Here is a 23,453-nt window from a genome sequence, read left to right on the forward strand (position 1 = left end):
GCTGAATGAATTATGAACTACTTTGTCTTTTATTTCATGCAACCCGCCACTATGCATTTACAAAATACCTATTTATCTTTAAAGCAAGGAGAATTCCTCTCTTGCCAGCTTGTCATAGATTTCGTAAAATCCCCTAAAGTCACAAGGAGCTTGGTCTAGTGATTAGAGAGCAGAGACTGAGTCACAAAGTCTGTGCCCTGAGTCACTTTCCAGCTAGCATTTTACATTCTTAAGAGTCAGAGCTGGAGAAGAAGGGAGACCCACTGGGGGTAGGGGCTGGGGAGGGCACTTCTTTTTTGGCAAGCAGCTCTGCAAGGAGTAAGTGGTGTTTCACTGGTTGACTTTTTTTTAGCTTATCATTGCTTTTGATGTTTCCATTTTTCAGCTTTCTTCCTCTACTCCTCTCCAGGTTCTTTACTCCAAGAACCTCCTCTTGGAAACATCAACCATACTTATTGTGTGCCCTTGAGCAGGTCTCTCCCCCTCTCTGGGCCTCATTCTCAAATGTGAGGTGCTGGGATCGTGCCTGGTGTCCCTAAGGTTCATTGTGCTTTGGCCTCAGACCCTCTGGGATGGAGGCTGGAGACTCAGGTGTGTTCTTTCTGTGCCAAGGAGAAAGAATGACATGATCATCACACCCATGATTTCCTGGATCCTGACACATCATCCTGTAATTTCTAACTGGCTCCCAGGGCACCTCATGCCAGCCAGTGGTTTTCCATCCTGACTACAGCTCTGTAATTCTCCTGGTGTGAGGTATTAGTGCTAGAGAGATTTCACATTTTCAGGGGGGCCAAATAGCCCAAGGGCCACCTGCTTCTGCAAGGCCCTAGGTGATAGCTCAGGAGCCTGAGGGATGACCTCGACTTCAGACAAAACCATTTGTCAGGAATCACTTCCCATTTATGGCCGGTTGTTGTGGTTACTAAACAGACATACATGGACATACATGGAATTGTATTTCTCCCTCTCTCACTCTCTCTGTCTTTCTGTCTCTCTCATTTTTTTAATAGTGAGGTGGGGCCATTGTGGGATCAGCTTAGAGCTATGAGTCACTGGGTAAAGGACATGTTTCTATTTGTCTCAGCATTTTATTATTATTATTGAAGTGTGTGAGGCCCTGTGGCGACTGAGCCCTAGCTCAGCCACCTCTCCTCCTCCAGATGGCCTCTAGGTTCTTCTATATGTCACAAGCATCTTGAGGAATGGCTATGAAACCATTCAATAATGTAGGACACACCTGTTGAATTTGGGCCCAAAATTCTGCACACGTGACCAGTTTGTAGACCTATAATGGTTGAAAAGATTGGAGAATTTTCAGAAAGGGGCAGATGGAGAGAGCACTGAGTTGGGAACCAGGAATTTAAGCTTGATTGCTAAACATAGTAGAAATTGGGTCAATATAAAAAGTAGGGTGATTAGAAGGGGTGAAGAAAATTAAGTTCATCTAGTTTGCCAGAACCAGTTACTTGTTGAGTACCTGTCTGTTGTGGTACACTGAGAATTACGGGGCATCACGGGGCCCTGGAAGGGCTCTGTGTGCAGAGTGCTGGGTTCAATGAGCAATGTCTGCCATAGGCTCTTGGAGCCAAGAGTGTCAGAGGAGTAGAGTGTCAGCCATTGAGGCACTGGAAGATCTCTAAAGTCCCATCTAGCTCCAAACATTTCATAGTTAGAAATGAAAGAAAACAAACTTGCCCCAAATCTGTCACCACTTCAATTTTCATGGTGGGATTTAATCACCAGGGGTATAATTGTCAAACATAGCCACATTACAGGCAAGGTCACTGGGACTCTTGTTACATGCATAACACACATTAGATCTGATTAAAAGTTCCAAATAAAAACTATAAGAACTCCAAGCCATTATCAGAGATGGCCTCTATAATTCTCAAGGGGGTTAACATGGGACGGGTGGAGAATATGTGCAGTTTTGGGGAAAAAAGTGTGTTCCGAATACTATTTTCATATTATAAACAGCAAAATACACCTCCCATGTCCCCTTCCCCTGACCCCTTCCAGATCTTGGCTCATGTTTGGGGTATGTATTTAAAAGGGCTAAGAAATATTGCCAGTCATAAAGTTGAGGCGGCTTTTTGAGAAGCGTAAATGATGTTTGGGCGCAGGCAGAGGGAGCTGGCTTGACAGAAAGGGATGTAGGAGTCTTTGTTAAACACAAGCTCCAAAAAGCCAACAGAATTTTTGGGCTGCTAAAAAGCTGAGCTAATCTCCAGCTAAATTAATACAAGTATGATGAGTGTAAAATTCCTCCATCCTCTGGCCTAGCAAGCCCACATTTGGACAATTATACTCCGTTCTGAGCATCCCACTGTCAGGTGGTGGGATGTTTGGAACCACGTGTGATTATACACAGCTGGAAAATTAGGGAGAAGAGAATTGGGGAACCACGGGTGACATTAGAGTTCCCTCTGGGTATCTCTCATCTCAGCTGTCACTGCTCAGATCCCTTTCTTCCTTCTCGATGGGATTCCTCCCCAGGAATATGGGTTGGGTTCCTGGGAAAACAAACTGTAAGATGGCAATTTGCTTGGAAGGCTGTTGGGAACAACAGCTCTGGAGAAGCGAAGCCCGCAGGCCCAGATAGAGGGAGAAGTCTGGCTGCCGTGCTCTCAGAGCCAAGGCCTTGGCCCACCCCACAGGGAGCTCTCGAGCCAGGACAGCTCTTCGGGTCGTCCTGGATTGAGGTACTGGAGCAGGTCTTTATACCTCCATATTCGCCCGTCTCTGGATGTGGTCTGGCTGCACGCAGGGTGTGATAAGCATGGGCAAGGCAGCTCCCATTGCCCAGGGGAGAGACTCAACTGTGAGCCTTCAGCAGGCAAAACTCATGGCTTTTGGGGGAGTACCTGCCAACGTCTCAGTGGTGAATCTGGTGGCTCATCACAGCATCCACTGCAACAAGGCCCAAGACGTGGCCACCCGTGGCTCCAGATTTATATTTTTGCAGCCCTATGACTTCAGAAAGAGAAGATGCTTGATTCTGGCTTTAGTTTTAAGAAGTCTCGCGGAAGTACTCTGAGTAGATTGGGTTGGGTCACCAACTCTGGCCAGAAGGTAAGAAATTATGATTGACCGGTCTTGAATCTTGCTGACCATCGTGGCAAAGGTGGATGGAGCTGGTTAGCACAAGAAACGACAGAAGCACAACTGTGAAGATGGCCACCAGCTTTTGTCACCTCACCTGTCCTGGGAACAGGGCAGCTCATTGGCTCTGGATGGCATCAAAGGGCAAAAAGAGTGAGTTCAGCTCCATGGAATGTTGGTTCTCTGTTAGTGATTAAAACTGCTTTCTGAGGGGAAGAAGCTCCCATAACTGGAAGCATTGTAGCAAAGACCACATGTCTCTCTCTTTCCAGCCCGCGGTAGAGAGGGTTTCTGTATTTGGATTGCAACAGAATCAGATAAAGAACTTTGAAACTATCCTGATTGCTGGGCTGTTGTTAGAGATTCTGAGTCAGTACGTCTGGGGTACAGGGTTGACCCCAGGACTCTGTATGTTATTAAAGCTTCCCATTTGATTCTCATATGGTGCTAAGTGTGGGAACCCCAGCATCTGAAGCAGATACTGCTCTGGGTAATTGTGTGCTTGGGGCACCAGGATGTGAAGTATGGGGGAGAGACAAAGGAATGGGGTCTGCTTGTCACCCTGTCACCCCTTTCTCCTATAGGTCACCTCTGAGTCCTCTCTGTAACTGAACTTAAAATCTACTAGACTAGGGGCACTTGGCTGGCTCAGTAGGTAGAGCATGTGACTCTTAACCTCAGGGTCGTGAGTTCAAGCCTCACATTGGGCGTGGAGCCTATTGAAAAAATAAAAAAATTTTAAAAATACATTAAAATCCACTAGACTAGATTTATAGACTACCTTCCAGCTATGAAAACTCATTGGCACTGTGGATATTCCAGGTGAAATAAAACGATAAGCTTGTTCATGTTCTTAACTGTTTCAGACATCTGCTGGCGTTTCTGAACTGGGACTCACTTGGTGAAGTTTATTAAACCTGTCTTTTATTTATAAATGTTCCCTCAGGCTTGCATAAGGAACAACTAATTGTGGGCCCCAGAGTAGAGAAAGAGAAGAGAGTTTCCTTTGGAATTTCTAGAGTCATGACAGGTCTCTTCTGATTCAGCAGAGGAGATAATTTGGGAGTGAACAAAGATATTCTTCCTTTAAAGAAAATGTGCATACTTACGTAAGACCATGAAGGAACCAAAGAGACTCTTTTTGAAGCTATTCCCCCTTGTCTATGATTTCTTCCTGTCATTATCACTGTGCAAACAGAGATTTTATTCACCTTTAATTCTTGGGTATTCGCAATCTATTGTTTTATTTTTTCCACTTAGCATTATTTTATCGGTGCATCTTTTCTTTCTTTTTTTTAAATAAGTCCTTTTTATATATATTATTTCATTTGACCCTCACAACAACCCTAAGATGTAGGCAGGGGAAATAATATCAGATTTACTTTACAGATGAAATTAAGGTCCAGAGAGGTTATGTGACTTTCCCAGGCAGATAATAAGAACAATTAACTTTTAGGTGAAGGGCTCTTTCCTCTAAACCACTGATGGTATAATCTGACATCAAATATTTTTACCACTTCATTCTCATTTCTTATGTTGATTCAGGTTTTTGTAGGATACAACGAAAGACCTGATTGTAAACTTATACCAAGTTTATGCTTCTCTACCGATGAAAACTTATGGTCACAGGACATCTATTCTTTTGGAAGGCACTGTTTTCTTGGCTCCAAACTAAAGAAACATAAGCAATATGAAAGACTCTAAAGGCCAAGGAAATTGAAGAGAAATCAGAGGAAAGGATATAAAATGGAATGTATTAGTGGATTTTAGTCCCTGGAAGCTTTTACTTTTGTGAGAGGGTTCAATGGAGAGCTTTAATGCAGATGAGACTTGAGGCTTTTGAAGAGGATCTAAGTCTTGATGAAGTTATTCAAACCCAAATCTTGAATGCATAATGATGGTAGGCCCCAGGGTCTTCAAAAACTTGTACTTGATGCTTTCCCAAAATGCTAGGGAAAGCTTACATGCCACAACATGAACTGATTCATGTTTTTGTCCATTAATGGTCCTTGGATTTCTTTAAATGAAGTCCATGTTAGCATCCACAGATATCAGTGTTCTGCAAAACTGCCCGGGATCCAAGGTTCCAGGATCTATCGGTGCATCTTTATGGCCTTTGTAGTCCTCTCTTTTATAGCTACATGGTACTCTGTTGCTTTCATGTGTCACAATGCACCTTTTCTGACTCTAATTTGGGGCATTTGGGTGGTTGTCATTTTGTTTATTGCATTGTTGTGTGCCATCTGGTACCTGTCCTCACCTGTACCTGCCCCCCCTCCCCAGCATCTCCAGCTCCATCGTTCTTCTCCCTGACTCTAAGCTTCTCTCCCCGTTCCCTCAAACCCTTCATTCCAACATCCTGCCAGTCTCGCTCAACCATCCACGGCCTTTTCTACTGCCTGGGGAGCTACTGGTCACTAGTCCTATGTAAGGTTTTCAGCTTTAGAACATAAGCAATATCTGCTATTATGATAATGACCATGACAGTGATCATGATTATTGAATTCAGGGTTAGTGTCTGATTCATCTTTACACAATCCACTATCCAAGAGCATCTGACTCACAGAATCATTGCAAAGTTATTTGCTCAGTGAGTGCAATAATTTCAATATGCATTATTTTTTATTAAATGTTCTTTTGTATGTTAAATAATCCCTTTTACATTTTTCAATATAAAAAACACACCAAATTCCTGGAGGACAGAAAACATATCTCATTTTTCTTCTTATTCCTAATATCTGCCCGATTTCTATTCAAGGTTGACAGAGAATTTTATCAAAAGTCTTTCTGATGGTTTTTGCTTTGGTTTACTATGTTGCTAGTTTTCTTTGAATTTTTCCAGTTTTGTAATGATAAACTGTATTAAATCGTAGGGAATAATTCTCTTACTATGTGGATGAATTTTACTTGCTTGGATTCAGGTTTGAAACAGCCCATAATAAAATGAATTTTTATAACAATTTTCTTGTTATTTAAAAACATGGAGTTTTTTGGTGAAAATTTGAAAAAAATCTGTATTACTAATTATCTTTTTGTGGAAATAGTAATCGTTCTTTAAAGTTTTTTTTTTTTTTCTAATTTTTCCCTTGGTTCATTAGTCAGTTTACATCTCTCTGCTTCTTTTTGGGTCAATTTTGGTCATTTCTAGCTTTGTAAAGGCTTATCCATGTCAGCAAAAATTCAAGTATATTAGTAGGACACTGTGAATAATAATAATAATAATAGTAAGAAGAAGAAGAAGAAAAAGAAGAATTTCTTAAGGCACTTTTTCCAAAGCGATAATACATGCATATAGTTTAAAAATTTCAAGCTATAGTTTATAATGGCAGTCTTCTGCCCCACTGGTTCCTATAAAGCTCCATTCCTGAGCCAACCACTTTCAACTGTTTTAAGTGTATCTTCTATTATCTATCTCAGTAGTTCTGAAGAACCTGCTGATGCTGCCATTTATTTTTTAGTATGTGTGTTTTGTCTCTGTCCTGTTCCCACTCTTAAGAAATCCTGGGGCCCAGTTCCTGGGAGCAGGGGGTCATAGCCTCTCTCTCCTTCCAAGATTCTGCTGGCATCACAAATTGGTGACTGTCTTCTCTTCTCTTTTGTCACTGTTGACTCGTGACTTTAAAAAATTTCCTTCACTGTCTACTTAGTGGGCTTCAGGACGGAGTAGAGATAAATCATATTCACACCCCACTATGCTTAAATGGTAGTCTCTGATAACTTTCTAAAGAATTCCATTAATTAATTAATTAATCATGATAGGTAAACTATTCTTGGGGCTCAAAATTCAAAAGCTACAAAAAGTTTTAGAGAGCCCCTGGCCAACAAGTTTTCTGCCACCAATGTCAACGCTTTCTTGAGTAGCCTTCCAGAGATATATTTTGCATGCATGTTCAAATATACTCACATGTTATTTTTGCCCCCATACAGAGTTCTGCAGACTGCTTCCTCTCCCCCCTCACTTAACAAATATATCTTGGAGAACATTCCTTACCCTGATATAAAGAGATTTTCATTTCTTAGTGGCTGCATAATGTATTTATTTAAACAGCTCACTGTTAATGTTCACCCATGTATTTTCTAATATTTTGCTATTGGGACCAGTGCTGCGGTGACTAACCTTGTTCTTTGTCATTTTGCATGTCTGTTAATTGATCTGTAAGATAAATTTCCAGATGTGCAATTGCTGGATCAAAGAGTACCTGCATTCGTAATTTCATGAAACACCATCAAATTGCCCTCCAAATAAGTTGTCTAACTTACATCCCTCATCTTGGCAAAGTTTTAAAGTATTTCTCTCATTACGAGTGATGCGGATCTTATCTTCATATAATTAAGAGCCAACTGAATTTCCTTTTCTATGAATATCTCATCTATTCTTTACCTACTTTTCTAATGGGTGTTAGTCTTATTTTATCATTTTTCAGAGGCTCTTTATCTTTTAAAGGAAACAACACATGGTTGGTCATATAAGTTGCACTTTTCCCAATGGTTGTCTTAATTTTGCTCATAGTTTGTTTTGCTGTGTAGGTATTTTTTTATTTTTACATAGTCAAACTGTTCAAAAATCAAGCCACAGTGGATTATTTCCAGGCCAAAAAAAATCCAGTGGAATTTGCCCACTTGGTTTTTGCACTTGCTTGGGACTAGAGATCTCTTTATTCCTCCCCAATACTCCCATTGGGGATGGGAATGGCTATTCTGTGCCTGTCTCTGCATTTTGGAAGCAGATAACTTGTGAAGAGGACTTTGCCACAGGATGGATGAAACCCAGAGTGTCACCCATACTCGATTTAGATAATGAGACTTGGGACATTCTGAGTTGATGATATTTACATGAGATATGAAATTTTGAGTTGATGCTGGAATGAACTAAGGCTTTAGAAGATGTCAGGGTGGGGTGAATGTACTCCTGTGCATGGACTGGATGTGAATTTTGAGGGGCTAGTGGGTAGATTGCAGCAGGTTGAATGATGTCCTCCTTGGATTCATGTCCTCCTGGAACCTCAGAATAGGACCTTATTTGGAATAGGGTCTTTTCAGATGTAATCAAGGTGAAGATCAAGATGAGATCACATTGGATTAAGGAAGCCTAAAATTCAATTGGATTTTCCTTAGAGGAGACAGAAGAGGACACACAGAGACACAGAGAAGACAGTGACGTGGATGTGGTGGTAGAGCTTGGAGTGATGCATCCACAAGTCAAGAAACACCAAAGACTGCTGGCGATCACCAGAAGCCAGGAGAGAAAGGCATGGGACAGTTTCTGCCCTTAGATCCCAGAAGAAACCAGCCCTGCCGACATCTTGATTTTGGACTTCTGAACTGTGAGAGAATTAATTTGTGTTCCTTTAAGCCACCCAGTTCGGGATACTTTGTTGTGGCGGCCCAAGGGAACAAATAAATTTACTAATCTGGAATATAGAAAGAGGTAGAGAGCTGGCAATGTACATGGGAATAGTAAAAAAGGATGGTTAACGTCATGGAAATTTATAGGATCACCATTCGAGAAATATTTATCCCCTAAACATTTGAACTCCTCTTTGATGCATATCTTGTCAATACTGGGATGAATTCGATCCATGTCTATACTGATAGTCTAGGATACCTAGTTTGAGGGCAAAGGAGTGAGACGGTAAACCCCAGGAGACACCATGTGTAGGGCATCCTGAGGAAGAGCTGAAAAAGGAAGAGAGGACTGCTTGGAGAGACAGGGGAAGGCTTGTGAAGGGGCATTACCACTGAGGCTGAGAGGATAACATCCACAGAGGAGGGGGGGACAGGCTGTGGTGGAAACTGAAGAGGGGAGCAAAAGGATCCAGACTGGCATTTGGGTTGGGGAGCCCTTGGGTTAGACAATGAGGTCAGAGGGGATGTGTAGCCATGACGAGAGCGCAGCAAATCAGAGTTCGTGTATTAAGGGGCCATTTTTCAGCACCTCAGAACTAATACCTTCCTCACGGATTCCTGCCTTTGATTATTTACTTGTTCATCCAAAAAGCACAAGCCAGTACTGAGCCAGCCACAAGGGTACAGTGCGGGACGAGAGGGCACAGTCCCTGTCCTCTTGGATCTTACAGGGTCTTCAAAGAAATAAATATCAAGCAGTGAAATTATAGAAAGTATTCTTTTATTTCACCTGCAATAAGTGTTATGAAGGGAGCTGCACTGGGAATGTATGAAAGGTAAATCTGACCAAGCGTTCTGGGGGGACCAAGTGGAGCAGCTGATCATAAAAGTCTGTTGTGTATCTTATGCTTAATAGGTATCAGTCGATACCAAAGGAAGCCTAACATCTTTTGCTTTAGAGCTGAGGAACTGAGGCTCAGAAAAGTTCAATGACCTGCAGTGTGCTGTTAGAAAAGCCAGGGTTACAGTCTAAATCTCAGTCCTGGCCAGTGTTCTTTTCTAAACTGGACTAACCCGTATTACACACACACATGCACATGTATCCCTGTAACTCCCCTACATACACACATATATGAAGTACGACTTAAATTATTAAAAAGGACATTTTATGGAATATGAGTCAATTTAAATTTGGGATTGCACCCATACTTGAGGAACACATTGTATATAATTCCAGCCCTTTCCCAGTATTGTCATAGGCCGCCCCAATTCTTCTTAGGAAGTAGGTGAGTTGTCCATCATTAATTATGGAGTGGTTACCTCAGCTCCCGAATCCGTGGGAAATACCTCAGTGATGCGATTACCTTTGATGAGGGTATCTGCGTCACAGGCTTCCCTACAGGGCTGAGAGGATTTTCACAGTGAGAGAGTTATATTTACTTGGACAGCCCTCTCCCCTGGGGACTCTCCTGGCTCAGCTGCCAGGATGTCAGTTATGAGTCTCTGTGAGGCTCCTTCATGGTCAGTGAGCGGGTGGGGGTGGGGTCTGCCCTCAGCGGGGCTTGTGGCCTCTCCTCTAAGTCAAGACCTCAGGAAATCCATGTTGACGTGTCTAGGCACTGCCCTCTCCTCACTGTCAAGCTCTCCTGGAAACTCTGTTGAAAAGCAGATCACCAAAGAGCAGCTTTAATTTTGCCAATAACGTTATCATTGGTTCTTTGTTGGTAACCAAAGATCCCACAACAAACCATTCAAGGGTAGGACCCATGGTAGGTCAGAAAGCAAACGCACAGCTACTCACCATCACTAACATTTAAGGTCAGTACATTATGCTTACTCCAAAAACTAGACAAACGGTCATAAATATATCATGTCCATTGGTTATTGCAAGGGGTGTCATGTGCTATAAATAACACATGCAGGACCTGAAACCCAACCATGTCATTAGGCTTTTGGTGACTGGTATTTTGCTGACTGCAGAAAGGGGAAAAGTGAATGAGTTTGGGGGCCTGGGGCACTGGGTGAGAATCTTGCCTTCATCACATCTAGCCAGATCACCTGGAAGTTTTATAATCTCTTTTTTTGTTATTTTTGTTTTGTTTGTTTGTTTGTTTATTTTTAGAGAGAAAGAAAACCCACAGGAGTGAGGAGCGGGGCAGAGATAGAGAATCTCAAGCAGACTCTGTGCTGAGTGTGGAGCCCATTCAGGGCTCGATCTCATGACCCTGAATGGAAATCAAGAGTCAGACACTTAACTGACTAAGCTGCCCAGGCGCCCCTATATAATCTCTTCTTGAGACTTGTTTACTTCCTCTGTAAAATGGGAATGATATTCACACAAATATTATTATGGGGATTAAAAAAAGAAGGATATAAAACACCTGGCACAGTACCTTGGTACTGTGACACTCAGTAAATATTAATTTGCCTATCTCTGCCTTCTCCCTGAATTTCTCACATATAGAAATGCCAGAAGATGGTTGCATAATTCAGATCTCTAAGTAAAACTACTAGGATAATTTTGACTATTTCATGGGAATAGTATTTTTTTTAAATATTAAGCCAGCTGTTTTGTAGTTTACATAACACCTAGTAGTTCCTAGAGATTTTATAGCCCGTAGTTAAACAATATACAATCTGATAGGAAAACACTGTTGATTTGCAAAAACACCATCTTACTGAGAGGGGGAAAATGTTATTTCTTGACTATGGGCTTTACTATAAAGAACCAAGCCAGGAGAATCACAGCATAGGTTATGGATCAGCCATGGAATGAGAAGGATGAGGATACGAGACAAGAGCCGCTCCTGCCAGACCAGGGAGGTGGCACATCCAAACCTGGGGTGGGAATGGGAGGCGTGTGGAAACACCCCAAAAGGTTTGGGAGGTCCCCCGGAGCAGGGATAGATTCCAGGAAATGGCAGGGGAAGATTGTAAGCTTCCTACTTGGCAAGGCTCACGGCACTTCTGCCCACATGGCAGGAGAGCAGGAGAGAAGCAATGCCCGGGGGAGGTGCGTGGGGTGGGGGGGAGAGTGGGGGAGCCCCGATCCCTTCAGCGTGGGGAGACTTCTTGCATAAGAGCTCAACTGGAAAAAGAAAAGGAGGAGGCTTCTGCTCCTTATAAAGATAAACAAAAATTAAAACCACTGAACAGATGAACTTGCAGTTCCTTTCTCACTCCAGATCAGACAGTTTGGTATTCAGTGTGTTCAGCGGCTGTGGGGCTGAGTCTTGAGCTCTACGGTCAATGAGAACGCGGTGATTTCCTGCACCGTGCGCACAGCCTCCGGAAACCAGGAGCTAAGTTACCACTCCCCACCGAGGAGGGCACATAGCAGAGTCTTAGCATGAGTGTGTTGGCCATCCTCTCCTCCCGCCATTTCTTGGGTTCCAGGGTCATGGGTGCCAGCAGACCGAAGGCAGGTTCTTCTCCCACAGTGAAACCTCAGGTAAAGACGGCTTTGCAGAAACTAACAAAATCCTATTCTCGTGACTTGGGGAAAGGAGCCCCTGCTTTGACATTTCCCATTTCTTTAAACATCATTATGAAAAACCGAATTTCCCAAGCCACAGGGAGTAAAAATAGGGTCATGATAACAACCACAAGACAGTATTTCTTTGGCTCTGCCCCTCTGTCCTCTCTACAGAAACCCTAGTGCTCCCTATTCATTCTAGATACTTTGGGAGTCTTCAAGAGGTGTCTCCCATGTAATCCAAAGACTGGCTGTCCAGGTGGGGAAGTGGGGTGTGCCGTTTTTTGGTGGGGTTCATGTGTGGTTGCTTCAATCACCACTGGAGTCAGTTATGCTATAAAGAAGGCTGGGGGGGGGGGGTTGAGGGGTTAGAATCTGCATATCAGATGATGGATCCCGCTCACATGGAGTCATCATGCACAAGCCCAGAGCTTAGCTCTGGCTTCAGGTTTCCTGGAATTCAGTCTTAGCTTTGCTACTCGGTGGTTATTCAGGCTCTCAGACCTCAGTTTCCACAGAAAGAATAATGATACCTGCTTCAGTGAGATGATCCATGTAAAGAATTTAGTGTTTTCCTTGATTAAATGTCAGTTTCTTCCCTTGTTACCATTATCATTCTCAGTCTTTCTTTCCATCCTTTTCTGGTCCACTGCTCAGGAGACTTTGTAGTGCGCTGTGTAAATAAACTTTGGGCAGACCTGCCCCACATTTCTTCCCCTTGAGTCCTCAAAAAGCACAGTGTAGGCTCAAGTGGGGTCTCTGCCTAGAACTGATTAACTTCCAATCATTAAGAATTTAAGCCTAATGGGGCACCTGGCTGGCTCAGTCGGTACAGTGTGCCACTCTTAATCTCCGGGCTGTGAATTTGAGTCCCATGTTGGGTATAGAGGTTACTTAAAAATAAAATCTTACACAGACCTGTACCCCTGAAACAAATAATACATTATATGTTAATAAAAAAATCATAAAAATAAGAATTTGAGCCTCGTATTTAAAAATACATTTTATTACATTTATTACACAAACTCATCTGTTTGTTTATATTATTATACAAATGATACATGCACATGATGTAATATTTAGGCAATACAAAGACATTTCCAGTGAAAAATGTTAGCTCCCCCTCTCCCCAGGTCTGCGGTCTCGCTGCTTTGAGGCAACTGTTGTAGGCAGTTTCTTGCACATTTTCCAGAAATGTTTTGTGCACATACACTAATATGCATATGTAATTGACCAGGTCTGAGTTTGCTCCATGATTTTGCTGTAATAAATGTCTCGGTCCCCAAACACGAAGGTTGATAGTAAATGAAATTTGTCATGCTTAAGGGATTGCCTTCTTTAAGGTGGTGCACGACCCTCAGGAGCTTGAATGGGCTGGAAAGCAGGGAAGGCTGGGTCCTGATGAAAGCACAAGTGCCCACCAGCGTTACTCCTGTTGTTGCTGTTCCACGCTGCTGGCCATCACTGGTCCTCCAGATGTGCTCAGATGGGGTCCTTATACGCTTTCTTTGCACTGAGCCCAGGCTCAGCTAGAGTCCTCTTGGCTTCCCTCAAGAACCCATGACTTAGATTCCATGATCCATAGATATTTAGCATTCAGTGTTCCAGAAAGTTCTCTATAAAAACCCTGAAACACCATAATATTTCTTAATCTCAGAGAAGCTACCTCTCAGTTCAGACTGTTCCTTCTCCTGAACACAAAGCCCGAGTTTCCATCCCTTCTGGGAACACCCAGGAGAATCCCCTAATTGCCTCAGAAGGGCTGGGTAGGGTTTGTCATCCCCTCATCCAGCAATTTTTGAATTTGGCCATAAAACCAAGAGCTATTGACAATCCTCTAGAGAAAGAATGCCCTAAAATCCTATCTGTGAGAAGATAAATATGCTTGAGCAAGGAAAAACAAACAGACAACAGCTCTTGCCTTCAAGTAGTTTACTGCCTAGAATGGAAGAAAGACGAATGAGATTTAAACAGTGTGTTAAACATTAGCATAAATGAAGCACAGATACAATGAAATACAGTGGAGAGCTCTAAGTCAGATTTGGGGGGGCATCCTGGAAGTCTTCACAGAAGAAGTGATACATAGATGCAAAAATTTTAAAACAATTTTAAAAATAAGGCAGTTTGTATAGTGTGAAGTGTTCAGACACGAATGAGAGACAAACGTGGGCTGGTGTTCTGGTTCTACCATTTGTCAGTCGTATGACACTGGGCGGGAGACATGCATATCCTTTTAAAGTTTGGTTTCACCATCTATAAAATGGTGATGAAAGCAGTACCTACCTCATAGTATTACTGTGAGAATTAAATAATATGAAGCACATACAGTTCTTGGCTTAGTGTCTGGAATATATTTACTCTTCGATAAGTAATTATTTGTTGTTACTTTTTTGTTATTATTGTGTCACACACTAGTGCATGGATCTAATCAGATTTCCTAAACATTTGGCTCTCCCTGTATTTTCATAAATATTTCATAAATATTTTGAAGACTTTATCCCTTCACCAGAGAAGATTTTGCAGTGGACATCACAGATGCACTTGGGTGTATGAGGAATTGACGAGAAGGTGCCAGAGAGGAGGTTGTATGGGACCTTGGGTGAATGCCAGTCAATCAGGATTTTTATCTGGAAACCACCCTGTAATTTGGAAGTAAAGCTGGAAGCCAAGGTGGGGATGGGAGGGGCTGTTTGGGACTTTCAGCATCCCTGACCACGTCCAGTCTCCTCCCAGCTGGAGGGCACGGCGACATCGACAGTAAGGCAAGTGCTCCCCCTTCTCTGGACTATCTTCTCCATCTCCAGAAGAACACAAACAAAATGGAAGGAAGGAAAAGACACAATGGGCAAAATGTTAGGAAACACCTTCCTTTCAGAGTTCCTGGACTGTAGTTAAGAATACTGGATTACATATGTGAAAGCCACTAAGAGAGTAAATTTTGAAATTCTTATCATAAGAAAAAAAAGTTCAATAACCGTGGTGATGGATGTTAACTAGACTTATTGTGGTGATCACATCACAGTGCATACAAATATCACATCATGTTGTATACCTGAAACTAATACAATGTGATATGTCATAGACCTCAATAAAAATAGAGTTTCTGGCAGTGAGGAGGTTTTTAGGGTTTTAGGGAATAATTACACAGCCATTTAAAATATCATAGGATCGCAAGAGGAAAGCTTTATGGAGGTCCAACAAGACCAGTCCATTTACCCATTTTATAGATGAGGGAACTGAGACCAAGACAAGGCCACAGAAGAAGTGAAAAGAATCAAAGAGGATGAGAACTGTAATTAATTACCTGAGAAGTTGCTAGAGAGAAAGAGCAAAAGGCTGATTGAGGACCAATGGGTGGCAATGTTAAGAAGCAGATTTTGTTCTATAGAAGAAGGTTATTAATCTTCAAAGCTACTCAGAGATCAAAGGGGATACCTTGGAAGGCTGGGCCACCACCTAATGGGGGTATTTCAAGAACTGCAGGCTGGAACAGGTCAAGAGACAAGAGCAGTGGTAGACCTCTAAGAATACTTCCAACTCTAAGCTTTCAATATGCTCCAAAGCAGCGAGCCAAGATGGTTGGGATGCTTATTATTTGGTGATTAAGAGATTCACATTTCAGTAAATCCAGTACATTGCAGATAATTTCAGTAAATTACAGATCAGCTTACTTGTATTTGTGGCTAGCCCATGTTCTCGAGGTGGGAAGATGGCAAAGAGGGGTATTTGGAATTCAATCACCATCACCATTTACTGTCTGTATGCTTTTAGGAAAATCACTGGTAATGTCTGTGTCCTCATCTGGAAAACAGGCAGTTGTGTTGACTGAATAAGATAATGTGTGTGAAAGTGCTTTGCTAAATTGTTCATATGACTGATAATATCTGGAGATGGAAAATAACAGTGAAATATAGGACCATGAAGATAAGTCTTTTGTGTACTGAAACTATTTTTAAAAAATAATGATTTCCCTTCACAGCTAATTCAGAGTGTAACTAGAGCCTCAAATGATTCATGTCTTTTATGTGTGTGCAAATCAGAGTTAATCTCCATGCTCTCCATGTGAGCAATTTTCTCTAGCTGGGAGGGATCTAGGCACATAGGTCACCTTGCAAGAGAGAGACTCTTTTCATAAGCCAAGGATGGCTAAAGTTTGTTGCAGCAGAAACTCCTTTAAAGTCCTTACAGTTAAGCTGGAATTTAGATGATTTAATCCAATATTTTGGAGCAAGGATCCTACTTCCACTACTTATTAGCTATGTAACCTTGGTTAAGTTATCTCAACTCTTTAAAAGTAAGTACCCTCATCTATAAAACATAAAGGGATAAGAATAGTACCTGGAACATAGGAAAGGTTTAGTAACTCTAAGTGGCAGTTGTTATTACTATTGATATTGTTTATTTTATTATTAGAAACTGGTGCTCAGAAGGAAGACGGGACCTTGTCCAGGACCACACAGTGAGGGGTGCATCTGCGTAGAACCCAGGTGTTTCTCTTTGCAGGTTAGGCCTTTTTCATTACAGCCCCCTTGCTTTCTAGCTGAACACAGCGATCTGTATTTGTAGATTCAGCTTGTAGAGGCATCAAGCTACTGATCAAATTCCTCACTCCCAGCCCAACTTCGACCAGCTTCCACGTGTATATCTACAATCCCAAGTCCTACTCAAACTTGCCGGCTCGTCTCAAGTGCTGCCACTTCCAAGAAACCTTCTAGTATGTTACTCAGAGAAATATTGACAACCCACTACTTAGAAACAGTGATCTTTAAACAAGTCCAAGGCCTTTTGCAAGACATGTCACTTCCCCTCTCTGGCTTTTATTTCCCCACTTGTAAAATGAGAAGCAGGTAAAAGAGCCAATAAACAATTGGTTGCAGACTGAGGGAAGGGCAATCATTAAATGACAGAGCAAAAGATGACTTAGACCAGCTCCCTGCTCCCAAAGATTTCATAATTGACTGCAAAGGACAGGAGAGGAAACAGAAAGTTAAATGTGAAATTATAAGGACTGTTATAAAAGTATCTGCTTCCCAAGCAGGAGATTCTTTTTTTTTTTTTTTTTTTTAAGATTTTATTTATTTATTTGTCAGAGAGAGAGAACACAAGCAGGGGGCGCATCAGGCAGAGGGAGAAGCAGGCTTCCCGCTGAGCTGGAAGCCCGATGCGGGGCTCGATCCCAGGACCCTGGGACCATGACCTGAGCTGAAGGCAGATGCTTAACCAACTGAGCCAGCCACCCAGGCATCCCCCAAGCAGTAGATTCTTTATCGAGATTTAAATAAATAGGTGGGAAAATGATTATACCATGACTGTGGGGAGCTGGACAAAGTGGTATTTGATTTAAGTCTTCTTATCAGGAAGGAAAGGAGGCAAGGAAAGAAGAAGAAACAGCACATACAGAGGCTCAGAGTTACCCAGAAATAGACTAACACAGTTAATTATGGCAAAACATTCTGCACACTGGAGAAAATTAGGGGAGATTGCTGAGGGCAGAGGAGGAAGTAGAGGAAGCTGAAATTCGTCTCTGTCTCCCTCATTAGACTATTGGCAATGGAAGCACAAAGATCTCAGTCACTTTCCCCTATTTTTTTCAAACAAATAGGAGATACACAAAAATATTTGCTGAGAAAATGAAAGGAAAAATACCTTTGTCATGAGAATCATATGCCATGCTATGGACTTGGGACTTTCTCTTGTACCAAATATGGGCCCTGAAAAGTTGTTAAACAGAAATAACATGATTACCTTAGGTCTTTGGAAAAGATGGCCATGCAAACAGGACAGAGGACAAGTAAGAAAAGAGTGAGACTGGAGATAGGGAGATCTGTTAGGAGGCTATTTTACTCATTTGGGTGAAAAAGGATAAGCTCTGCAATCAGTGGTAGTAGATAGATGGAGAGAGGAAATCTTAAGGGCAGAATTGCTGGGACTTGGAAGCTAGTCGATTGTTGAGAGTGAAAAGCAGGAAGCATCAGGAATGATTGCAATTTCCCTCTTTTGAAGTTGATGAATGGAATTCTGTTTGGCCGGTTGGGTAAAAGGTACCAGTGGTACCTTCTAGGAGAAGATGGCTCCAGCGGCAGCCAATACCGAAGTCCATTCCAGGTCTCTCTCCAACCTGTTCTACCCAGTTCCAACCTGGCACCGCCATCTTTCTAGTAAATGTTCATCATGTCTTGTCTGCAAAACAGCAGCCTGCAGCCGTCTCCAGCTGTTCTACCCACACTCACTCCATTCTCCTTGCTGGCCACAAGTCCCCTTTCTGAGCAAAAAGGTCCTCGTGTTCTCTCTCTCCTTAAAGCACTTGGATGGCTTCTCATTACAAGGTACCAGTCACATGTCCTAGAAACAACCAAAATTACTACCATACAAAGAAGCAGGGAAACTGTGACTCAAACTTGAGACTAAAAGCCAATCACAGGAGACTGACCCAGAGAGAACCCAAATGTTGGTCTTAGCAGACAAGGCCACTTTAGCCATACTCAGGGATAGGAAGTAAAATAATTATTATAATAAATAAACAAATAAGGAATCTGGGGAAAAAAATCTATAAAAAACTAGACATTCTAGAGCAGAAAAAAATAGAATATCTGAAATAAATAATTTACTGGATTGACTTAACAGTCATGGGGGATGACAGAAGGAAGAGTCAGGGAGGTTGGAGATAGAGCAATAGAAAAAATCCAATCTGGAGAAAAAGAGGAAAAGACCAAAAATAATCCAATGCAAGCTTTGTGACCTGTGGGACTATATATATATATATATATATATATATATGTATAATCATTATAAAATCGATTTCATTATATGATCAGTTTTGAATATGAGGGGATTCTAAGTGTAGAGAAAATAGAAATATATATTACTTTCCAAATATATATATATGTATATATATATATATATACATATATATATATATATTTGAAATCACAGAAAGAAAGGATTGAGAGAATAGGACAGAAAAACAATTTTTCGAAGAAACAAATTTATAGATTCAAGAACAGAAGTAATGTCAAGTAGAATAGATACAACTAAAACTATATCTAGGTACATTGTAGTCAGACTGCTGAAAACAAAAGATAAAATCTTGAAATCTGCCTGAGAAAAATGGCACATTCCATAAGGGAACAACACTACAAATCAGCTCTGACTTCTCATTTTCTGGAATGATGGATTCCAGAAAAGAGTAGAACTCCACATTGAAAGTGCTGAAAATGAGAGATAAAGACAGACAGACAGACACAGACAGTGAGAGAGACAGAGAAAGAAACAGACAAACTAAGCTTGTCAGGTTGGAATTCTACATCAGTAAAACCATCCTTCAAGAATTAAGGTAAAATCAAGATCTTCTCGGACAAAGGAAAACTCGAGAATTCATCACCAGCAGAACTACACTCCAGGGAAAGCCTGAAGGGAAATCTCAGCAGAGAGCAGTGTGGTTCTTCAGTGAGCAATGAAGAATACCAGGAATGAGAAGCATTCAGGTAAATATTCTTTAAACTATTTTTCTTCTTAATTTCCTTAAAATACATATGGTCTTTTAAAGCAAATATTTTAACTTTGAATTGTGGGGTTTGTACCATTTGCCTATGGGAGAACCATGACAACTGGAGCATAGATGACCAGTGTTGGGGGTGGGGGGTGGATTTATATGGTTGCAGGTTTCTTTCATTTAATACAAAGTAGCACAGTATTAACTCTAAGGAGGTTAAAATGTTAAAAATGTATGTTGGAATCCCCTAGAGCTGCCACTTGAATATTACTACTGCTAATAATAATGATGGAGCAAAGAGATACAGCTTAGCCAGTAGATAGATTAAAAAGGAATTCTAAACAAATATTAAGTGATCCCTAAGAAAATCAGGAAAGGAAAAACAGGAGATCAAAAACTGAATGGAACTAATAGAAAATAAATAGTCAAGCAGCAGGACTAAATCTCCATCAGCATGTAGCCTCCGAGAGGGCAGAGACCATATTTGTTTTTGTTCATGGTTTCTCTGTACAGATAGGCAGCTGAGGGAGTGAATGCATGCCTGCTTTCTGCCCAACAACCCCTCAGGTCCTGGCGTCTCCTTATGACTTCTTGTGATAAATATAACTGTATATAAAATAAAATTTTACATGCTGATATTCTACTAAACCACAAAGTTTTCATCATTTGGGGTTTGTCACTTTTTTCTTTTTCATAACTCCTTGAAATGTGTGGAAGGACACGGGCTAAAAGTTAAACCTGGATAACTCTTTATGTTGAAATGGCACAAATCCACTTGTCGAGAAATTAAGTGCCATTTCTCTGCATGGAAGCTAGGCTGTGTGTAGAATGTTGCCTAAGGAGGCCTCCCGGGATTAACTGGGTTACTTTGGCTTTTGCTGTGGGACATGGCTGTTGAGAAACTAATCACAGATCCTTGGTTTCATATGATCATTATAAAATCGATTTCATTATATGATCAATTTTGAATATGAGGGGATTCCAAGTGTAGAGAAAATAGAAAGATTCCAACCACTTTCAAAGGTTTAATGGCATGAGAGTGAGAGGCAGGGATGATTTTGAGGACCAAAATATTACACATTTTTCTGAAATTATATTTTAAATATTAATACTTGGAGACTTTTTTGGTCCCCCACAGCCCCCTTCTTTTGGAAGAGTTTCCATTGAGGTTACTATTCTTCCACCAAAAGTGGAAGGTGGACTAAATGACTGAAATATTTAGCAACTATTTGTTGAATATTGATTGTGACCCCCCTGGATATTTTTTTTTTCAGCTGAAAAAAAGGATGCTTGATTGAGGAACTCACTTTAATAGGAGCCAGCTAGAGTAGAAAGAGGAACAGAGTGGGAGATAAATAACATTATTATTTATATGATGTCTGCTTTCTCAAAGGGATGTTGGAGCTCAGTAGCAGACCTATAGAAATCAGAAAACCTCACTTCAACTGCCAGCAGGACACTCTAAAACCAACCAGATGACCTTCCTGAGCCTCAGTTTCCTCATCTGTAAAGTGGAGAAGTAGCAACACCTTTCCTACAGACATGGGACGGAGGGAGAAAATACATGTGAAACAGTGAAATGCTAGATTGAGTATAAGAGTAATTATAAACAAGAAGAAAAATTTCAACAAAAAATTATATTTTAAATTTGTCTTTTTTTACATTTATGTATTTGAGAGAGAGCAAATGAGGGAGGGGCAAAAGGAGAGAGAGAGAAAAAGAGAGAGAGAGACTCCCCGCTGAGTGTGGAGCCTGACATAGGGCTCAATCTTATAACTCTGAGATCATGACCTGAGCCAAAACCAAGAGTTGGATGCTTAACCAACTGAGCCTCCCAGGTGCCCTTAAATTTGCTTGTCTTTTGACTTTTGTGGTGCTTGAAGCAATATTTAATAGCTTTCATGTTACACTTGACATCTTTCACAATGCCTTTATTAATAATAGTTCCAGGTTAAATAGCAAGTCGGTCAGTAATACACCCAAATATATAAGAGATTAAATAGACAATATGGGTGGCATTTAAAACCAGCAGAAAAAGAAGGATTATTCAATCACAGTTTGGGAAGACATAAAGTCCAATTCTCTTCCTATCCATGTAAATACCATGAGGATAAAACATTTAAATATAAAATTAAAATCATGAAAATACTAAAAGAAAAGATGGCTATAAATTTTAAAAGTTTTGTTTGGAGTGAGGAAGTTCTTTTAAAACAAAACGCAGGGGCGCCTGGGTGGCTCAGTTGGTTAAGCAACTGCCTTTGGCTCAGGTCATGATCCTGGAGTCCCGGGATCGAGTCCCGCATCGGGCTCCCTGCTCAGCAGGGGGTCTGCTTCTCCCTCTGACCCTCCCCCCTCTCATGTGCTCTCTCTCTCTCTCATTCTCTCTCTCTCAAGTAAATAAATAAATCTTTAGAAAAAAAAAACGCAAAACTTGGCAGCTATAAAAATAGTGATAAATTTACCCATATAAAAATTGAAAACTGCTATGAAGAAAAATAAATTGCAATACATAAAAATGAAACGAGGCTCCTTTTCCCCTGTGATTAAGGAGCTATAAGAAATGTGGGAGAAAAACAATGAAATTGGATAAATGATGTAAACAGGCCATTCACAGAAAATAAAATGGCTTCAAAGTGTATAAATATGTTCAATCTCATTTATAATTAAATAAATGTGAATGAAAACAGAAACATCGTTTTTCCTCCAATAAGATTGGCAGATATTGTAAAGAATGGTGATATAACATAGCCAAGAGGACAGAAATCCATCTTCATACACTGTGGGTCAGAGTACAGTTTGGTACCACTTCTTTGAACAGCAATTTGGAAAATCTGCCAAATTTCTAAATGCCCATCTTTTTGGACTGCAAAGATATTTGTACATGATCATTTATCATAACACTCCTTTGGAGTAGCAAAAAATTGAAAAAACAATTTGATTCTCCATTAGTAAAGAACTATTAAAAATCATGGAACATCTATATCGTGGAAAAGGGTGAAGCTACATAGGAAGAATGAAGTAGAGCTTTGTGGTCGCTCTGAGACATGTTGCTGAATGGCCAGAGCAAAGTCCCAAATAGCATGTATAGTATTCGCTCTTTTGTATAAAAAAGAAAAAAGTATTTTGGCATGCTTATTTTAGTATTCTCAAAAGAATTCAGAGGCAACTGCTCAGCAAATGTTTTTCAATGGATTAATTGGATTAATGGATTAATTCACTTGCTTCCATCCATGACATAATGGCTTTAGTTACCTATGAGGAAGCCATATTTTTCAAGGCTTAAGGCCTTGGAATCTCTCCTCACTTGTTTCTAACATGCTCAGAAGAAAACACATTTGTGCATGCACACGTATATATATTTCTCTTTAAGTAGCAAGCATTAGGGAAAATATCTTAATGAACTATCTCAAGTAACAATTAACAATCCATGGAAGCTTTTAGCAATCAAGACTTTTCCAGTTGCAAATGACATAAGGCAAGAGTTAAGCTGTTTTATACAGAAGAGGGCATTTTTAGGTCTTTCTTCAAGCACAGCCATATCAAGGATCTCAGATGATGTCATCAAAACAGACGCTTTCTCCTCTCTTTCTCCCCTCGTTTTTCATGTATTGATTTCTTCTTTTCCAAACGCAGTGGCCATCTTTCATCTGTGGAGCAACAAAGCAGAGAGCAAATTTGAGTTCACATTTTTTTCTGCTCCTTGAACCTTGAAGGTAAAGTAAACTCTCCTCCGTTCCAAAGCAGAAAATCCCAGGGAAGGCCTTGGTTTGGGCCAGCTGAGGTTACATTCATGCCTGTGAAACCATCACTGTGGTCAACAGACAGGATGCTATGTGTGGCAGGGCCCGGGCTACCCTCGCTAAAGGAGGTACAAGGTCTATTGTGACTAGTCGGTCCACCAGAACCACATAATTCAAATCTGGTTTCTTACAATGCCTCCATTCAAGTGGAGCCCATTGCACATTTTTCAGGACTGCTGATCAGGGTACAGCCCACCCTTATAGACACAGCATGATAAATCTGACTCACAATTCT

The sequence above is a fragment of the Mirounga angustirostris genome, unplaced genomic scaffold, assembly GCF_029215605.1.
Source record: "Mirounga angustirostris isolate CCGP_5_RB_7025 unplaced genomic scaffold, mMirAng1.0.hap1 SCAF_7, whole genome shotgun sequence".
Lineage (NCBI taxonomy): Eukaryota > Metazoa > Chordata > Mammalia > Carnivora > Phocidae > Mirounga > Mirounga angustirostris.